Here is a 17,789-nt window from a genome sequence, read left to right as displayed (position 1 = left end):
GAATATTGTGTGATGGTGGATGAATTGACATAAATTGCTGGGAGGGGAGGATGATCTGGAAATGGATGTTTTATTTCCTATAGCCTTTTAGATGAATTTTTAAATTTTAAAAATAAATTATCTGTTGTCAAATTGATTCAGGATAAAAAAGAAATTTTAAACCATTCCTTTTAGAGGTTCTAAGAGAATTAAAAAAAATCTTATCCCCAGTTGTTTTTCATTTTTCCTCCTTTTCTTTTTGTTTATTTCTCTGTGTCTTTCTCCCATCTTCTCCATTATAATTTTTATCTTCACATCCCCAAAAATACTAGAAAAATTCTCTGGAGTACAATGCCCTAAAGAGGTAGGAGATATGTATTAGTTAGGGGAGTATATGTACTAATGAAATCACGGAACCATTAAAGTATCAAAGTAAATGTCTCTAATAGTCTAGAAGCAGAAAGACACCATTTAGGCCTGGCAGCAGGCTAATGCCTAATTTGTTTGTAGATTTATGATTAGGTTAAGAGTTCACACCTAAGAAGTACTAAATAGAGGCTTTCAAGTCAGTCTTCACATAAGAGTAAGGTTAAGCCCAAAAAAGAGTAGCTTGCAATTCCATGCAAGACACACAGAATATCCAAGAAGCAGAAAACTGTAAAACAGAAAATATGAGAGAAAGTTGAGTATTAGAAGAAAAAGACCCTCTATGTGCTAATATATCCACAGCCACATAATAGAATTCTTAGAAGGTTCTCTAGACTCTATTTATTAAACAGAAGGTTTTACATTTTATCTTAAGAGCAATAAAGAGGCATTGGAAATTCTTGAAAAACTGTATATTATATTATACAATTATGTGACCATGTGTTTTATTTAGAAATGTCAATTTGTTATCTTTATAGAGGATATATCTGAGGAAGAAATAAGCCAAAGTAGAACTTTTTTTGCCTTAAATTCCAGTCCAATCCAGTCAAATAAATAAGCATTTACAAAATGCTTACAATTTACCAGATAAAAATGATTTTATCATTAAAGCAATTACAAGCCATTAATGGAAAAAGTGCTGAATCTGGGTTCTAATCCCACTTCTGCTGTTTGATACATATATAATTCTGATCAGTTCACTTTACCTCTGAATGAGTTTCCTTATTTCTAAATTGAAAGGATTGGACTCAGTGTCTCATAAGGTTTCTTCTGTCTCTTAATCTTAGGTTTATTTAATCTTAATTTTAGGATTATTTAAAAAAAACTGTAACATGGTCAGATTTATTCTTTGTCAAATAAATTCTTCATTTCACTCTTTTTACCCTGTTTCACTCTTTTTAAATTACTTTTTTTCATATGAGTGTATAATATTTACACATGCTAAACTTGTACTTATAGAAGAGACAGTCTCTTCATATGAAAGAGAATTCATTACTTCGGGCACTATGAGCTTTTAAAGACTAACTGATTCTTTGAGTAGGAAAACGAGGCTCACTGGGAGGCTTTCTTCTAATAACTTTACTGTAATGGGCTGAAGCTCTTGAGTTGTTGCACTGAGGTCCTGAGCACTTATGGCTAATTAGGAATTGGACAATAATCTATTAATATATGCTTGGAGAAAGAATGGCCCTGCCCACTCTCTGTGCAAATTTGATGTGTTGTATAGGACATTGTGTAGAGGATTTTGTGGGTTGAGTGCGAGAGCCAGAGGCACTGCTGGCCAGATTCATGTTGCAATTGCTCTCACTTAGTATTGCCATTCCCCTTCACCTCTGCAAAGAATAAAGATCAAGGATTTTCCCTTATCCTGACTTCCTGATTCTGGCTGATTTTAAAATAGCTGATTTTAAAAAACTCGGTCATCACACTTTACTAAACTATTGGATAAACACCTAATACTTATTCCCTATTATAAACCTCTTTTGGGGTTGAATGCTCTTCTTTGCTTGAATATTTGAAGGAGATTAGAAGGCATTTTGAGAGAAAGAAATTAGATCCTAATGTTTTGGGGGAGGGAGGGGAAATGGCATGAACCATTAATATTCTTAAAGATGGTATTGATTCTGTTAGGTTAAGAAGTCAGAGTCTGACACTTTGGCTATCAAAATTCTATTTTTAATCTAACTGCTTCAGAATTCAAGAGACTTACCAGGTACTTCTGTAGTGTCAATTAAAAATGTTAAGTTATCAAGTAACCTAGAACCTGTATTGCTCCCTAGACATCACTGTCCATATTCAGAAATGTAGTCTTTTAATAGCTTTGTTGTCAACCAAATTTATAGTAAAGCACCTCTTTCAACATAAACTTTTACCTCCACACATAATCTTTTTGTTGTTGTTTTTTTCCCCCTATGTCTGTATTTATTTTTACATGATACTAGAAAATAGTGATGTTATCTATGATTTTTAGACTATCTAATAAGGTTGGGACAACACGAATCTCTCTCAATGACACAGAACACCAGAACTATAGAGAAATTCTGGAAAACTGGTTCAGGACAGCCCATTCTATTTTTTATACCTCTAATGGAGAAGAAATTTTACCCAACATATACAATATCCATAGATTGCTCTGGATTCAATCTTATCTCCAGAGACAATAAAAACAAATCTAACCCCTCTTCCTATGTTTTTTTTCCCCCCAAAGATTTGAAAAGTAACACCATTTCTGCTCTATCTTCTTTTCCAGGCTAATCATGCCATATTTCTTTATATGAAAAGACCTTGAAGCCTTTATTTATTTTGATCACCCTCTTCTGTATGCTTATTGTTGTCCTCAGAAGTGGCACTCCAAATTGTGCAAGGTAAATCAGTGGGCTTCTGAGCAGGACAATACCCACCCTAGCCTGGAATATTTTATCTTTCTTATGGCCAATTCTGAAAATATCAGACTTTTTGAGTGATATGTCATAAAGCTGATTCATACTGAGATGCTATTTTAAAAACACATTTTTAATCCATCTTCTATCTAATTAATTTAATATAACTACAAGGTTGACTATAGATTGTGAAAAGGAAGAATGCTGATGGATATAAAATTTATTTAAAATGTCAAAGACTTTTTGTTTTTCTATATATTCTAAAACCAATCAGAAAGAAAGCTTTCTAAATATGGAGCTATCAAAAAAATGGAACAGGCTACTTTGGGAAGTTATTGAATCCTTATCACAGATCTTAGAACAAAGATTGAATAACTACATCTATCAGGTATGTTACAAAGAACATTCTTCACATATGAATCCAATACGATTTTCTTTAAATCATTTCAAAATTTGAGATTGCTATATTAGAACTATCATTCCTTTTTTTTTCCTTGAAAGAGGAGATTTTTCACTCATTATTATTTAGGATATTTTAACCATCATAATTATTTATTTTTAATAACTTTTTTATTGACAGAACCCATGCCAGGGTAATTTTTTTACATTATCCCTTGCACTCACTTCTTATCGATTTTTCCCCTCCCTCCCTCCACCCCCTCCCCCAGATGGTGAGCAGTCCTATACATGTTAAATAGGTTACAGTATATCCTAGATACAATGTATGTGTACAGAAGCAAACAGTTCTCTTGTTGCACAGGGAGAATTGGTTCAGAAAGTATAAATAACCCGGGAAGAAAAACAAAAAGGCAAGCAGTACATTCATTTCCCAGTGTTCTTTCTTTGGGTGTAGCTGCTTCTGTCCATCCTTGATCAATTGAAACTGAGTTAGATCTTCTTTTTGTCAAAGAAATCCACTTCCATCAGAATACATCCTCATACAGTATCAATGTTGAGGTATTTAGTGATCTCCTGATTCTGCTCATTTCACTTAGCATCAGTTCACGTAAGTCTCACCAATCCTCTCTGTATTCATCCTGCTTAACCATCATAATTATTAAAGCAAAGTGCTTAGTTTCATACAAAATATAGAATTCTTGAATATTATAATTGACAGGAATTTCAGATCTCACAAAGTTCTACACTTGCCAGAGAAAGACTACTTTCTGTAACAGGGGATGATAAACATTCATTGCTCAAAATGTTTTATGGCAAGAGTAGGAGTTCTAATATGGATGCATATTTATTACTGAAATGTATTATACTTTTTCCTGCACTCTAAAAATATAGAATAAAAATCCCTAGAGAACAGAATTATTAATAAGATTTGTATTCTGGTAATAAAATTTTCCATTTTGGATTAAATGAATAAATGAGTAAAACATTTATTATAGATATAAGAAAATTACTTAGAGAAAGTAATAATTTTGATATGTTGTTAATTTGTATCAGTAATTAAATATGTATCCTTCTACCTGCATTAGCCCAACTCAGAACATTTGATATTGACAAGAGTTGGTTTCTCCACCCTTCTGTTTGTCAAATGCTGCTTTTCATGTAATACACAAACTTTCTTGCTTTCTTGCATTCTTTTCCATTTTTTTATTGGAAAAATAGATATTGCTCAAAGGAAATCTATAAATATTATATTTCTTAAGGAGAACACTTCAATAATTCTGTAACTGTTAAAGCAGGTTAACTCATGTATTTCATGTATTTCAAGGATTACAGGGATTACTCAAACCCCAATAAACAAGATTAATCACATTCAACTGTTAGAATCCTTACAAAGTGTTAACTCACTGGAATTGATAGAAACAATGCTTTAAGTTTACAACTTTGAGAATTCACCCATTATCTCACACATTGAGTTCACAAGTCCTGAAGATTCCCAAGTTACACCTCCCACAATCTCACTCTTGGAGGAGGAGTCAACCTTTGGGTTCACACCTTTAAAAGATCATATATAAGAAGTTCTTAGAGCCTCAGTTAGGAGTCAGTGAGTGGAGGAGTCAGTGGAGGAGATTGACAGAGGCAGAATTCAGTTGGGAGAAGATTGAGTATGAAGGATTCTGAAGAGGAGAGGCTGAAGCTGGCAGAGGCAAAAGACTGGAAACGAGAGCTCTCGGAACCAAAGAAAACTATCCGGTCTATTTTGGAAGAGACAATAAAAGATTTGAACTTTTACAACTGGCTGCATTTGAAGTGATTATTACACTCAACTGAAACTAAGGCTGCCCCCAGAAACGCCCCAAGAAACCTGCACCCAGAGAACCATCATATTTTAGAAAAGAAGAGAACACTATACTCAACCATAAAATGAAGTATGTTTTGGTATCCTTCTATACCTCCCCCACTTTGGAGGTTAAACTAGTCTAGTTCTTCAGTAGATTGTTTTATGGTAGGACTCAAGGATTTTAACACCTTTGTTGCCTTTCTCCAAACTCTTTCCATTTCATATTTATATTCAATGAAATGTGGCATTGTGAACTGTATACTATACCTTAGACATAGTCTGAATGGAATGGAGTATAGCACTATCACTACACTAGTCCTGGAAAATCTGCATATTTGAAGAGAAATTTCTGGCAGGTGGTAGAGTTGGGAGATAGGCTGCTATATGTTATCTAATGTTTTTTTGTTTTTTGTGTTTTTTTTTTTTTTGTCAAAGTCAGCTTTTAGTCCAATAAATTCTCCAGATAATTTTAAAGAAAAATTGTTGGCTAGACATGTTGTTGGCCAAGAATTGATTGGAACCCAGAAATGCAACTGACAACCAATAATAATTCCTTCACTTATTTGAAACAGAGATTAGACTTACTGTCCTTGTGGCCTAAAGGGGAAAATGAAGAGCCAGGATTGGAAATTAAAAATATAAAATGAAACAAAAAAGTCTAACATTTTGAGTTAGTCTAAGGTCAAAATGGGAGTTAGGGGGTATTTTGTCACTAGATTTTTAAAAGTCTGGATAAGAATTTGTTAGTATATTTCAGTGCTTGGATCAATGGTGTTTTTGTCTGTTGTTTGTTTTATTCAGGTTCTATGATTTACTATATTTAACTTTTAGAAAGAAAAAAAAACATTCCTGATCAAAACAATTTTGTGTGAAATTTCAACAGGTCATATCCAAGATTCAGTTGTAAAAAAGTTACAATAAGGAAACCGATGATTGTTTTTTTTTTTTTTTGATTGAAAGATTGAATGATTTCTCTACTATTTGACTAAATGATCACAACCCTGATCATTTAAAAAAAAAGTTCAGATCATCTCTATACAAGGGGAAATGAATCATATTTTGTAGTCAAAATTTTGTTTAGTTTCTAATTCTATTTTTGATTCCTTCATTCCCCTCATTTTCTCATCTTTTATACTACTCTTCTTACAATATCAAATTTATCTCATTTTACAAGTGGCCTTACTCCTATACACATATAAACTTTCCCATTGTTTTTAGGTTATAATATTCACTAATATTATAACTAATAAGAATATTGATTCAAAATATTCTTAAACACTTATTATGATAAATTTGTTATAACTTGTCCTTAAGTCCAGAAGCAAGCTTAACATATTACTATGAAACCATCATAATTAAAATTATTCTCTTTAGTTCTAGAGGCACTGGGATATATAAAGATCTTGAACTTGAGATGAGGGACAATACACTATTGGGTAGAGTATTTGTATGTAGTTTATACTTAATAATTCTTTGTCATTTTATTTCCATTCATTATTGATTTTAATAGTAAAGCAGGAAACAATTTTAATTACCTTGTGAAAAAAAAGGAAATATAGTCTTCAATAAAAGTAGACTATGAGTTCATGAAAACCTATGTGATACCTTAACTCTAACCTTATATAGCAAACATTTTTACTGTTAAAGAGTAGCACCATACCTTTGATGTAACTTTTAATTCCCTAAATGACTGAGAATTAGTGGTAACAAATACATATTTTCTCACCTTTCAAAGAAGAGCATAGAGAAATTCAGAAAATATGACTACTCCTGACCTCATTGTCCTTACCTCCTTTTGCCTCACTAATTTAACCACTACTCAAATATTTTATATTTTTCTTTGCCTGTGGAAAGATTTTTTACATCACGTAGATATTATACAGGCAAAGAGTGAATATTCCTGTACCTTTTCCTTCCTCTACCCCTCTATATTCTTGTCTACCATCCCAATAGCAACATCACCCAAGAATATTATTGTTACATTCTTTTTATGAATAATTGTATATTCCAACATTGAAAATAATAAAGCTTTTGTTTTAAATATATATCATATTTCAAGATACTGTTTGCACTCTTTGTTACTTGTCTGATTAGAGTAAAGAAAGATGGGAAGCTAGGAGAAGCATTTAATAATCTTGGCTAAAAATAACTTGCATGGACAACATTAGAGATAAAAAGATTTGTTTAGTAAAATCACTGTGAAGCTTAAGAGACTGTAACTTATAATTTGACCATTGCATTCTTGTACTGTACCATATGAGATTTCTGAACAGAAATGATTTAGTAAAGAAACTGCCAGAAGGCATAAATAGACTGTGAAAATCTTCTCTTTTAAGCAACTTTCATGACTGCTCTAAATTGATCATTTGTTTCACTGAATAATTTCTAAACAACAGAGCATGTCCTTTTCACTTGTAAAATTCTCTCCCACAAGATGAATTACCTCCTCATCACCTCACTAACTGGCCAATAAGTACTTTATTCCCTGGTGGGGACTTTTTGTGAAGAAAAGAAAAAATCAGCTTGTGCTTTGCTTGCTGGAGCTGTCTGCATCTTAATTCCAGACTCTGAATGAACATCAGAGGCCCTTATGATATTTTGCACAAAAGTCCCAGTGTTCGTAGTTTTACTCAGGGCACCCAAAATAGCACTCAGAAAGCAGTGACATACTGTCAGGATCGGAAACTGAAAGCACAAGAGTATGTAACTAGAAGGAAGCTGTGACTTCTGAAGCTTGCTGAGTAGACTGTGAAGTCAAAAGAACTCTTTCCCTTGTTCCATCAAATGTTTAATTTGACTTTTATACTTTCCATCTGCAAGCCTCCCAGGGCCTAGAAGTTATAGAGGTAAGATTTTTGATAACTTGGCATATTCTGTATTATCTGAAATTCTTATGTTGGAAAATTTATCAAAAACTATTTAAAGGGATGTTTAGAGGTAATACTTTCAAAATACCATAAAGACAAAATGCCTGAAAAACTTCAAAGTCATTCAAAATGTATTAACCAACTGTTCTCAAGCAAAGGAGTTACCTTGACTAATTAGTCTTCAAGTTTTTAATGGTAGAATAGATGTTCCTCTTTATTACAAAATGTTATACATTATGACAGGTTCTACTTTAAAATTAAAAAGGACACTTTATGTACGTGTTGTATTGTTTTTTAAAAATGTGATTCTGTTCATTGAAGTTTCCTCAATATTTTGAATGATATAGTATATACTTAAAAGAAAGAAGGTAAATAGTTTGAATAGGATAAAATATGATGTATCCATATGTTTGTATACCAATACACAGAATGTCAATTAAATTATTTATCATAATTAATATGCTGTTTTAACATTTTCAATTTATTTAACAATGCTTATTCTTAAAATGGATTATAAATATTATTATAAAATATCAGAAATCTACATGGTCTCTTAAACATTACTTGAAACTTTTGAAACATATATATATATCTACATATAAATATATCTGTAAAACAATGAAAATGAAGAACATTTTCTAAAAGTACAAATTGCATAGTGCTTTTAGCACTATATTCATTTCCAACTAGCATATCTAGTATGAATTAATTTTAATCTCATTAAAATCCCTCAAGTTAGGAAACTTCAATGATTCCATAAAATAAATATAATCCTATAATCGACTCGGCTACAAAGAGGGATTATATCTATAAAAATGATAATCTGTTCTTGGAAATATGTTGCAAGTATAAATTAATCCTATGCATAAATGTGCTTGTCTGGATTAAAATATGTGTAGGGGAAAACAAACAATGCATTGAAATTATAAAAATATCTGTTAAGCAACTACTATGTATATCATTGTTTTACACATATATAAACACATAAAAATAATCTTTTTATATATTACTTGTGTGAATTTATTGAAAAAATAAGTATTGTCATAGTAATATAAATTTATGAAGAATGATTTTAGTATTTCAGTATATAATATAGCCACAAAAAAACAAAAGGTTTTAACTTCAATCAATGCTTTTTGATTAAGCGTGAATTCCTTCCTTTATTACTTCTAGCTAGCTGTGTGATTTTGATTTTACTTCCAATTCCTCCCTTTATTATTTATTAGCTGTGTGATTTTGAGAAAGTCATTGAATTCTATACCTTAGGTCCATATATATAAAATGAAGATAACAATACCTGTAGTTCTTGGTAGCCCATAGAATCTCAGACTTTCAGAGGTGAAAGAGATCTCAGAGATTAGCTAGTCCAAGTTCATTAAATTATAAAATCAAAAGCGATTATAAATGGAAAAAAGTTTTTATAAACAAATAGCACTAGGACCACATTAGCAATTATTCTAAACAAAATTTAAATTAATTCCCTCTCTCCCCAAAAGATAAAATTCTGCTTCTTTGTCAAATTATATTTAAATTGTTAAATTAGTTTAAGGGATGATAGGATAATAAAATAAGAGCTAGAAAAAAACCTTTAAAGTTTCCCTCTTCTTTTTCCCCTTCTTCCTTCCTTTTCCTCCTCCATATACTGCTGCTTCTGTTTTTGCTTCTGTTCTCTTTTAACTGACAGGAAATCTGAGGTCTTTGCAATTTATGTAGTTTATCTATCTAGAAGAGTTAAAATAATATCCTATACTTGACCAGACTAGATCATCCATCAAAAGAAAAATCTAAATTACTACATTCTTTTTGTGACTTGACACTCTGAAAATGTAATTTCAAGGCAATTATTGTTATCATAAATTCTTTTGAGAAAGAAGCAAGATATCATAGTGGTTAAATAGTTGGCTTTAGAGGTGGGAAACCCTGAAATTCAAATTTCACACCACCTATGAAAAATTGTGTAAGACACAGTTTCTCAGTTTTCTAGAACTTTCTCTCAGAGTTTAAGAAGCAGAAAAGTGTTGACCTTCACAGGTACAGTTAATTTTCTCACCAGAGTTCCTCACATCCATGAAATCCTAGGTCTAGTATCTATCCCCTAATAATTAGTGAATGTTTACAAATTTCTGAAAATAAGCAAACATTTATAGTCTATTTATACTGTATACTCTATGTGTATGCACCACAGGAAATTTCAAATTTATTATTATTATTCATTTTCCTCTTATTTCTTATCTTTTCAATATACTTTCCCCTGAGAACATTTTTCCTCTTTTAACTAATGTATAAGGAAATGAAAATCTTTGGATTTACATACATGAATTATTTCTACTGTGGAATCATCTTTAAAGAATTAATTAAAATGTAAAATTCACTATTGAATTAATAGAAGAATTCAAACTTCCTTATGATTCTTTTCTAGTCCACTTGGAAGGCAGGTTTAGAGAGAAAATGGGGGGGGGGGAAAGTTAAGAAACTTACATTTTTATGGGAGAAACTATAGTATATAAATAGATACATATATGAGAAATGCAAGGGATATGAATGATAGCTTTAAAGAGAATGATTTAGAGGGAAAGATTCAAAATGTGGTGGCTCTTTGTGACTTGAGAGAAAAGATACTTCCGAGATCCTCATCCTCTTACTATCTTGGACTACACCCAAGGTAGCTACTATTGTAGTACCAATAACTGAGAATTCTAAGTATTGTCTATTTCTAGGAGAGAAGCAGTAATGAAAAGCAGGAGTGGGTTAGATGAAACAATTACAGGAAGACACATTCAAAATGTTACTGATGAAAAGCCCTATCTTCCTGAGTTCCCCCCTTTAATTCCTAGCTAAAATTTAACAAGTAATTTAGGGAGGAGAAATTGGGACAAAGGTCTCCCTGAAGGAAAAAAAGAACGTCCTCAACTATCAATCTTGAGGATTTCTGATATAAACCGACAGATACTTGTCTTTAGAAGTAACTGAATTTAAATAATCTGTTTGAAAGAGCCCTGGATTAGGGAGGGGGAAAAAAAAATTGTAGTCTCTAATTTGGCACTAACTTTTTCTGTTTCTTCCTCTTTAATGTGAGTATGTTAGGAAAATAAATCAATCAATTAACAAATATTGCTAAATTGCCTCATGTTCCAGATACTGTATTAGGGATACAAAATTAATTTTAATTATTTTATTTTATAAAAATATTTTTAAAATAAAATTAAAAAAAATTTAAATAAAAATAAAAAAATAAAAAAAAAATTAAAATAAAAATCAAAGAAAACTTTCAAAAAGTGAGGGAAACAACATGGAAATACAAAAAAATATTCAATTATTCAAATTTCCTATCATTAATTTAAATATGTCCTCTAACAATTCAGATTTCAAATCATTCATACATATTTGTCCCCTCTAATTGCTGTCCTCAAGGATATTCACTCAGTGAGCAGAGGGTTTTTCATAATATTATGAGAGTACTCTAAATATCTTACCTTTGCTGTTTTTATTTTGACTATTTTCTCCCTGAGTTTATCCTTTTTTATATATCCATCTCTTTTCATTTTTCTCCCTGCCTGTTTTTGATTTGTGAAAATACTGAGTTCCTTGCTCATCTTTTTCCTTTCTTCTCTAAAGTATTTCTTTTTCTCTCCCTTTTCTTTTCTCTCTTAGAAAGATTATAATAGAATAATATCAGCCAAGGCCATCTTTTTTATTTAAATTCATTTTTACTACTTAATATATTTATGTTGAAAAAGGACACTTTTTTCTTGCCCATACCATTGGAATATATAAGCCTTTTAATCATTATTCAATTTCTTCCTAATACTCAAATATCTTTCTAAATATCTCTGGACTCCTGAATTTCTATTTTAAAATTTCTATTCAAATTTGTTTTTCATTAATAATTATATGATATTTAAGTATTTTATACTATTCAAGATTCATTTTTCCTATTAACTCCTACTTCCAGGAATGTAATTGATTTTGTTGGTTGTACATCCTTGCCTTTTGAAAATTTTAATCTTGTAACCCACAATTTTCTTTCTTAACTCTATCACAGTTGCAAAATAGTTTTCTGTGAACCTGACTATAATCCTTTGGTATTTGAACTACTTTTTCCTTCATCCTTATAGTATTTTTCTTTGACCAATAAGAATTTTTACTCTGACTTTTCTGAAAAGCTTCATTTTGGAGCTTCAATTAGGAGGTGACAGGTTTTTTCTTTATATTTTTCCTTAACCATAAGGTTATGTTTTTTTGAGCTGTTTGCATGTATGATTTCTAGGGTGTGAAATTGGTTATTGTTTCCAGAGAATATAATGAACCATAAACTTTCTTTCCTTGTTCTATTTTCAAGGTCAGTTTTATTTTATTTAATGTAGTAATGCCTAAGATGTCTTTCATTTTTTCATATTTTTATTTTTGTTCTTTTATTTCTTATTTTTATTGACTCGAATTATATTTTCTCTATTCAACTTTTCAATGTTTATTATCATTCTCAACTATTTATTTTCCATCCATAATTTTTTCCAGAAGTCTAATTTATTTAAAACAGTGTCTCATTACTTTTTTTCCCTCTAGCACACTTGTTGTCCAACAATTTTTCCCACTCTAAGGGCCTAATTGTTATATTCTTGTTCTGCATTTATCCCTTTGGGGTTATTTTAACCTCTAATATTTCTTCACTGTGTTTGATGCCTTTTCTCTATTTATTCATATTTCCATCTGCAGTTATATTAAAACTTTGTGCTCAGGCTAGTCCCCTCTAGGGTATATTCATTGGAAAGTCTATGTTGACTCCTATCATCTCTTTAATTTGAAACCACTGTCACTAACATTCTGTATGAAATAACTGGTACTAGATCTTAAATCAATGCTCAGTTCTTGGTTTCTGTCTCAGTATTTTAGTAATATTTTATTAACTCCAGCTTTAACTGGTCTTCTCTTCTCTTAGCATCATTCCCTGCAGTTGTCCTAAATGGTTCAAGTAAGATGTAGGTCACATTGGTCTAAAGCCAGGTACAATAACCCTGTTCAGGACATTGGTCTCATTTCTTGTTTCAATGTGTAATGTTCAGTGGAATTCTTGGGTAAGCCCTATCTATCTGTGCATGGGCCTGAATCTTTCTTTTACTTTTGGCAAAAATAGGTTAGGATCTTTTTTTAGATCACCAATTTGAAAACAGTTTGCAGTTTTTCTTTTTCTTTAAAGTCCTAACTGGCTTTAAGATCAACTACTAAAATTGATTTTTTTTTTTCTGAAGGTAGATCCTTTTTCAACCTACCATAACTAGAAAAATATTTGATTTTTTTTTTTTTTGGTAGAAGAACAGAAAAATCTAGTGCATGAATGTCTTCTGTTTTGTAAGTTTACTGGATATACAAACACATACACATATGTGTGTATATATGTGTATATATATACATATAAATGTATGTATGTGTGTATATATATATATATACATATACACACTCATACACGTGTGTGTGTGTGTATATGTGTGTGTGTGTGTGTGTGTGTGTGTGTGTAATCTGTCCTTCAGTGTTTCTAATGATAATTGATTAAGAATGGGACATTTTAGTTAAGCATAGTGTATATCTGTAATTTATGTTGCTGAAACAGTTGAGGGAGTTCACTCTCTTAAATTCCTAAGAAAGAGCCTAGAAATGAAACAGCAAAGGACATAAACTCATCATTAGTGTGGTAGTATAAGCCCTGCATTTCCAAGCTAGCTAAGATTAGAAACTCAGTCACAAAATAAAAAGAGTCATTTGGACTTGGCCAAAGTGGTATTTTATTTGTTATATGAATTTATTACAAGTTTTTTTTTTCTTCCTCTCCCTCTTTTCCTCTTAGAGCACTGTGTGGGGAGGAGAGGAAATAAATGGCCGTTTGGACACATTTTTTTAAAAGAACTATTATTACTATGTTGAATAAATTTGCAAATGAAACTTCTGCTATGATCTCATTATACATGTCTAAAAATAATTTCTTAGTGTTGTTCATTTGCTTCAAAGTTTAGTTTATTAATTATTCCAATAATCCAGGTAATTTTCCTCTATACCCTTCTTAGAAATTGCCTATATAAACTCATTCAAAGAATAGATAAATCATTGAAATGTAAGGTACCAGTATCTCTCTGTTTGGGGAAAAAAGATTATATCTAAATTATCTTATATTGTTCATTGTCAATTGTCTCCTTTTAAATCTCTAATGGGACACCGACAAAATCTCATTGATAATGCTTTGAAAATTCAAAGGCCAAGAAAAGGTAGACAGATTAGTCAGAAAGGTATAGCAGCAAGTCTCTGTTTGAATTTTGAACAGACTAGGGTGTTGTTTGTCACAAAACAAATACTTTTTGACAGAGCTTGAGATTGTTTCTGAACTGGTAAAGCAAATATAACCCTTTCCCTCAGTGTTTGATGAAAAATAAATGGGTTCCAACATAACTTTTCAGTTAGATATCAATTCTTTCCTTCAAAATAAGACTTTTGTCTTTGGGGAGATAAAAGCTGTTGATTTCTCTTTCTGTTATTTATTGTGTGTGTCTCATTCAGTTCCTTACAGAATGTGACAGCTACAAAGAAAACAATGATATCTGTTTTCTTTCATTAATAATAACAGTTTACATAATGTGTAAAAATTTACCTGTGTTCTCCTGCAACGATTTTAGGACCACCTAGTTTATTTGTTAAACTAATATATTGTTAAATAAAGTAAATTGATTCTTACAAAGAAACTGACCTAGAAATATAAAATGTATATATTTGAAAAAGCATGTAAGATAAATTAGCTGCTATTTATATTTGTATAAATGTGTTACAATTTTAAATAATGTCACAAGGGTGAGCCTAAATTAATGTCTTTCTAGATTTCAGTCTTGTATTTTACACACACACACAAATACACATTTGAGTTATCTTTTTGCAAAATAGTTTCATATTATCAAAGAGGAAGAAAAATATGTGTACTTTATAAGTGTGTTTAGAGCCAAATATTTGTTATAATCATATTTCATTATTTTCTACTTTAGAGAATACAACAAAAACTTGTTAAATAGAGGGCAGATATTGAATATATGAGATGTGTTGTTACTTGAGTAAGTGTAGAATAATGGTATAACCTACATATTATCTATTCATGCCATTTTCAATCACTTCATCTCTTGGGTCAGACACATGATCTTATTTTCTAGAGTAACATTTCTGACAGTAACACTATAGGAATATAATGTTTCCGGGTATGGCTTCCTTTCTTGACACAAGAATCAAATACTAGGACATCATAAGAATTCTTCATAATCTGTTTTGAAACATAAGCAACCATTGAAACTCTTTGTGAACCTGCTTTAAGGTTATACAATCCCTACTAGGTTTATTTACTCCCCTCTATTTAAAGTAATAATTTTTCCTTTTTTCTTCAGTTTTATTGGTGAAGAATTGTTAAACTCTTTCTCTCATCTCTCTCTCTCTCTCTCTCTCTCTCTCTCTCTCTCTGTGTGTGTGTGTGTGTGTGTGTGTGTGTGTGTGATAAACCCCCTTTGGTATTCTAAGAATAATGTTTTAAATAAAAAATATATAGCACTGCATAAAAAATTAAATGTACTGTAATAGTTTATAAGAGAAAAAGAAATAAGTTCACCAACTCTATGTAAATTCACTTCTTTCAGCATTCAAGATATTTCTCCTAGTTTCTAATATTTCAAGTTTCATTAAACAAGGTTTTATTTGATCTCACTATATATGTATATATATGTATATATATATATATATATATATATATATATATATAGAGAGAGAGAGAGAGAGAGAGAGAGAGAGAGAGAGAGAGAGAGAGATAACCTTTAATCATGTCCTGCCTGGGGCTTTCTAAGGGGTCTGCCCACAATTTGTAAATTATGTATTTATGCATAGCAATTTTAGTCTACCACAAGACTTTGATCAGAGGTCCTTCCCACTCTTTCAAAAATGAAAAAAAAAATATATATATATATAATATCATTGTAAATTTTTATATGAATAATTTTAAGAGACATACTTAAATGTAAGCATATTGTGCATTCCTCATACTATAAAGAACTAAGAGAATATTTTATAAAATTTTAGAATTTTTCATATTAAAGAAAAGGCCTTTGAAAATAACAAATTTCCTTTTCCAAATTGTTTTTCTCTCTCAAAATTTAACCTCTAAAGTACATAAAATAAAATATAAATCCTATTTGTTACCTTCTATTTAAACTTCTTCCATATATTTTTGTGAAGAATTTGTAAGAAATAAAGATACATAGTGTTTTGATTTCTTAGCCAATTCCTTTTGACATTTGTAGGATTACTTTATTAATTATAGAATGCAATTGTTTAGGGAGTATTGTCATCTTTATTATATTTGTTCGACCTATTCAGGAGCACTTAATATTTTTCCAATTGTTTAGATCTGAATTTGCTTGTGTGGAAAGTGTTTTGTAGTTTTGCTCATATAGTATCTGACTTTCCCTTGGCAGATAGATTTATAATTTTATACTATTGACAGTTATTTTAAATGGAATTTCTCTTTGTATCTCTTGCTATTGGATTTTGCTAGTGATGTATAAAGATGGTAATGATTTATATGGATTTACTTTGTATCCTGCAACTTTGTTAAAGTTGTGGATTATTTCTAATAATTTTTAGTAGAATCTCTGGGCTTCTCTAAGTATATTATCATATCATCTGCAAAAAGCAATAATTTGGCTTCCTAATTACCTATTCTAACTCCTTTAATTTCTTTTCATCTTTTATTGCTAAAGCTAGCATTTCTTATATAACATTGAATAGTAATGGTGATAATGGTCAACTTTGTTTCTCTTTTGATTTTATTGGGAATGGTTCCAGTTTATCACCATTACATATGATGCTGACTGATTATTTTAAATAGATGATACTATTGTATGGGAAAATCCATTTATTCCTATACTCTCTAGTGTTTTTAATAGGAATGGGTGTTGGATTTTATCCAGTGCTTTTTCTGCATCTATTGAGATGATCATATGGTTACAAAGGCTTTTAAAAATCCGTTTTTTCAGAGATATATTTTAATAAATCAAAAATAAAAACTCCATTGGATAAGAGTAAATTGTACCCACTTTTTCAAAGAATAGAAGAGAACTAGGAGGAAGATGACGAGAAAAGGAAAGAGGAAGAAGAGTATAGAACATTCCCTAACTTCTGTTTGAATTGGAATTTTAAGCAGCAGAAATAACTTGCTAATACCAAATAACATGGGAAAAAAAACAGTTAATACAAAACCTGCTCCTAATAACCTGGTTCACTCTTTCCCACAAATGTCCACAACATCAAAGGGAGGAGAAAACTGAAATACAGACCATAGTAATAGTGAGCACATATGCAGTCACAAGAGCAAAATAGGTGTAACAAGGTTTTGACATACATCACCTGCTCTGGAAATCTTTTTTTTTTTTTTTTTTTTTCTGTCTAAATATCTCTTTCATAATCTTTACTGCTATTATTGCCATTCATCCTTGGTTCTCAAAGAGGGCCAACAACATCATAAATATAATTTTAACTTGTATGTGAATTAAATTTGAATAAGACAGCTTCATAAAGATAATAGCCTTATTCTCTTCTCCAGAATGATTGGAGTACAATGGCAAGAAAAAACAACAATAATATGAAGGATGGATTGGAGAGACAAATGGAAGATATTGATGGTCTCAAATGAGACCCAGTCAATTCTTTTCAAACATCTTTGAGATTAGTGTGATTTCTGTATATACAAAATATGAAGAAGACTAAATTATAAGCCTAATTAAATTCTTGTACTTGCTGTTTCCTCATCTCCCAAATCCTGCCCCCTCCCAAAAAAAGAGTCTATGCCTCATATTTTTATATTTCTACAAACAATACCTTCTTCAGGGG

The 17,789-nt window shown here is 30.8% G+C and overlaps 1 protein-coding gene across 2 annotated transcripts in view; it reads left to right on the top strand.

Moving 5' to 3' along the window:
* Positions 1-7,090: 7,090 nt before the first annotated feature.
* CDH19 (cadherin 19) overlaps positions 7,091-17,789 on the top strand; it is a 165,150-nt gene continuing 154,451 nt past the window's right edge. For both annotated transcript variants that reach the window (XM_031946687.1, XM_031946686.1), the window contains exon 1: positions 7,091-7,868. The gene's annotated coding sequence lies outside the window, so the exon portion shown is untranslated. The remainder of the gene's footprint in view (positions 7,869-17,789) is intronic.

The sequence above is a fragment of the Sarcophilus harrisii genome, chromosome 1 (assembly GCF_902635505.1).
Source record: "Sarcophilus harrisii chromosome 1, mSarHar1.11, whole genome shotgun sequence".
NCBI classification, from domain to species: Eukaryota; Metazoa; Chordata; class Mammalia; order Dasyuromorphia; family Dasyuridae; genus Sarcophilus; species Sarcophilus harrisii.
The sequence above is the reverse complement of the archived record's forward strand: the minus strand, read 5'-3'. Positions and strand labels throughout refer to the sequence as shown.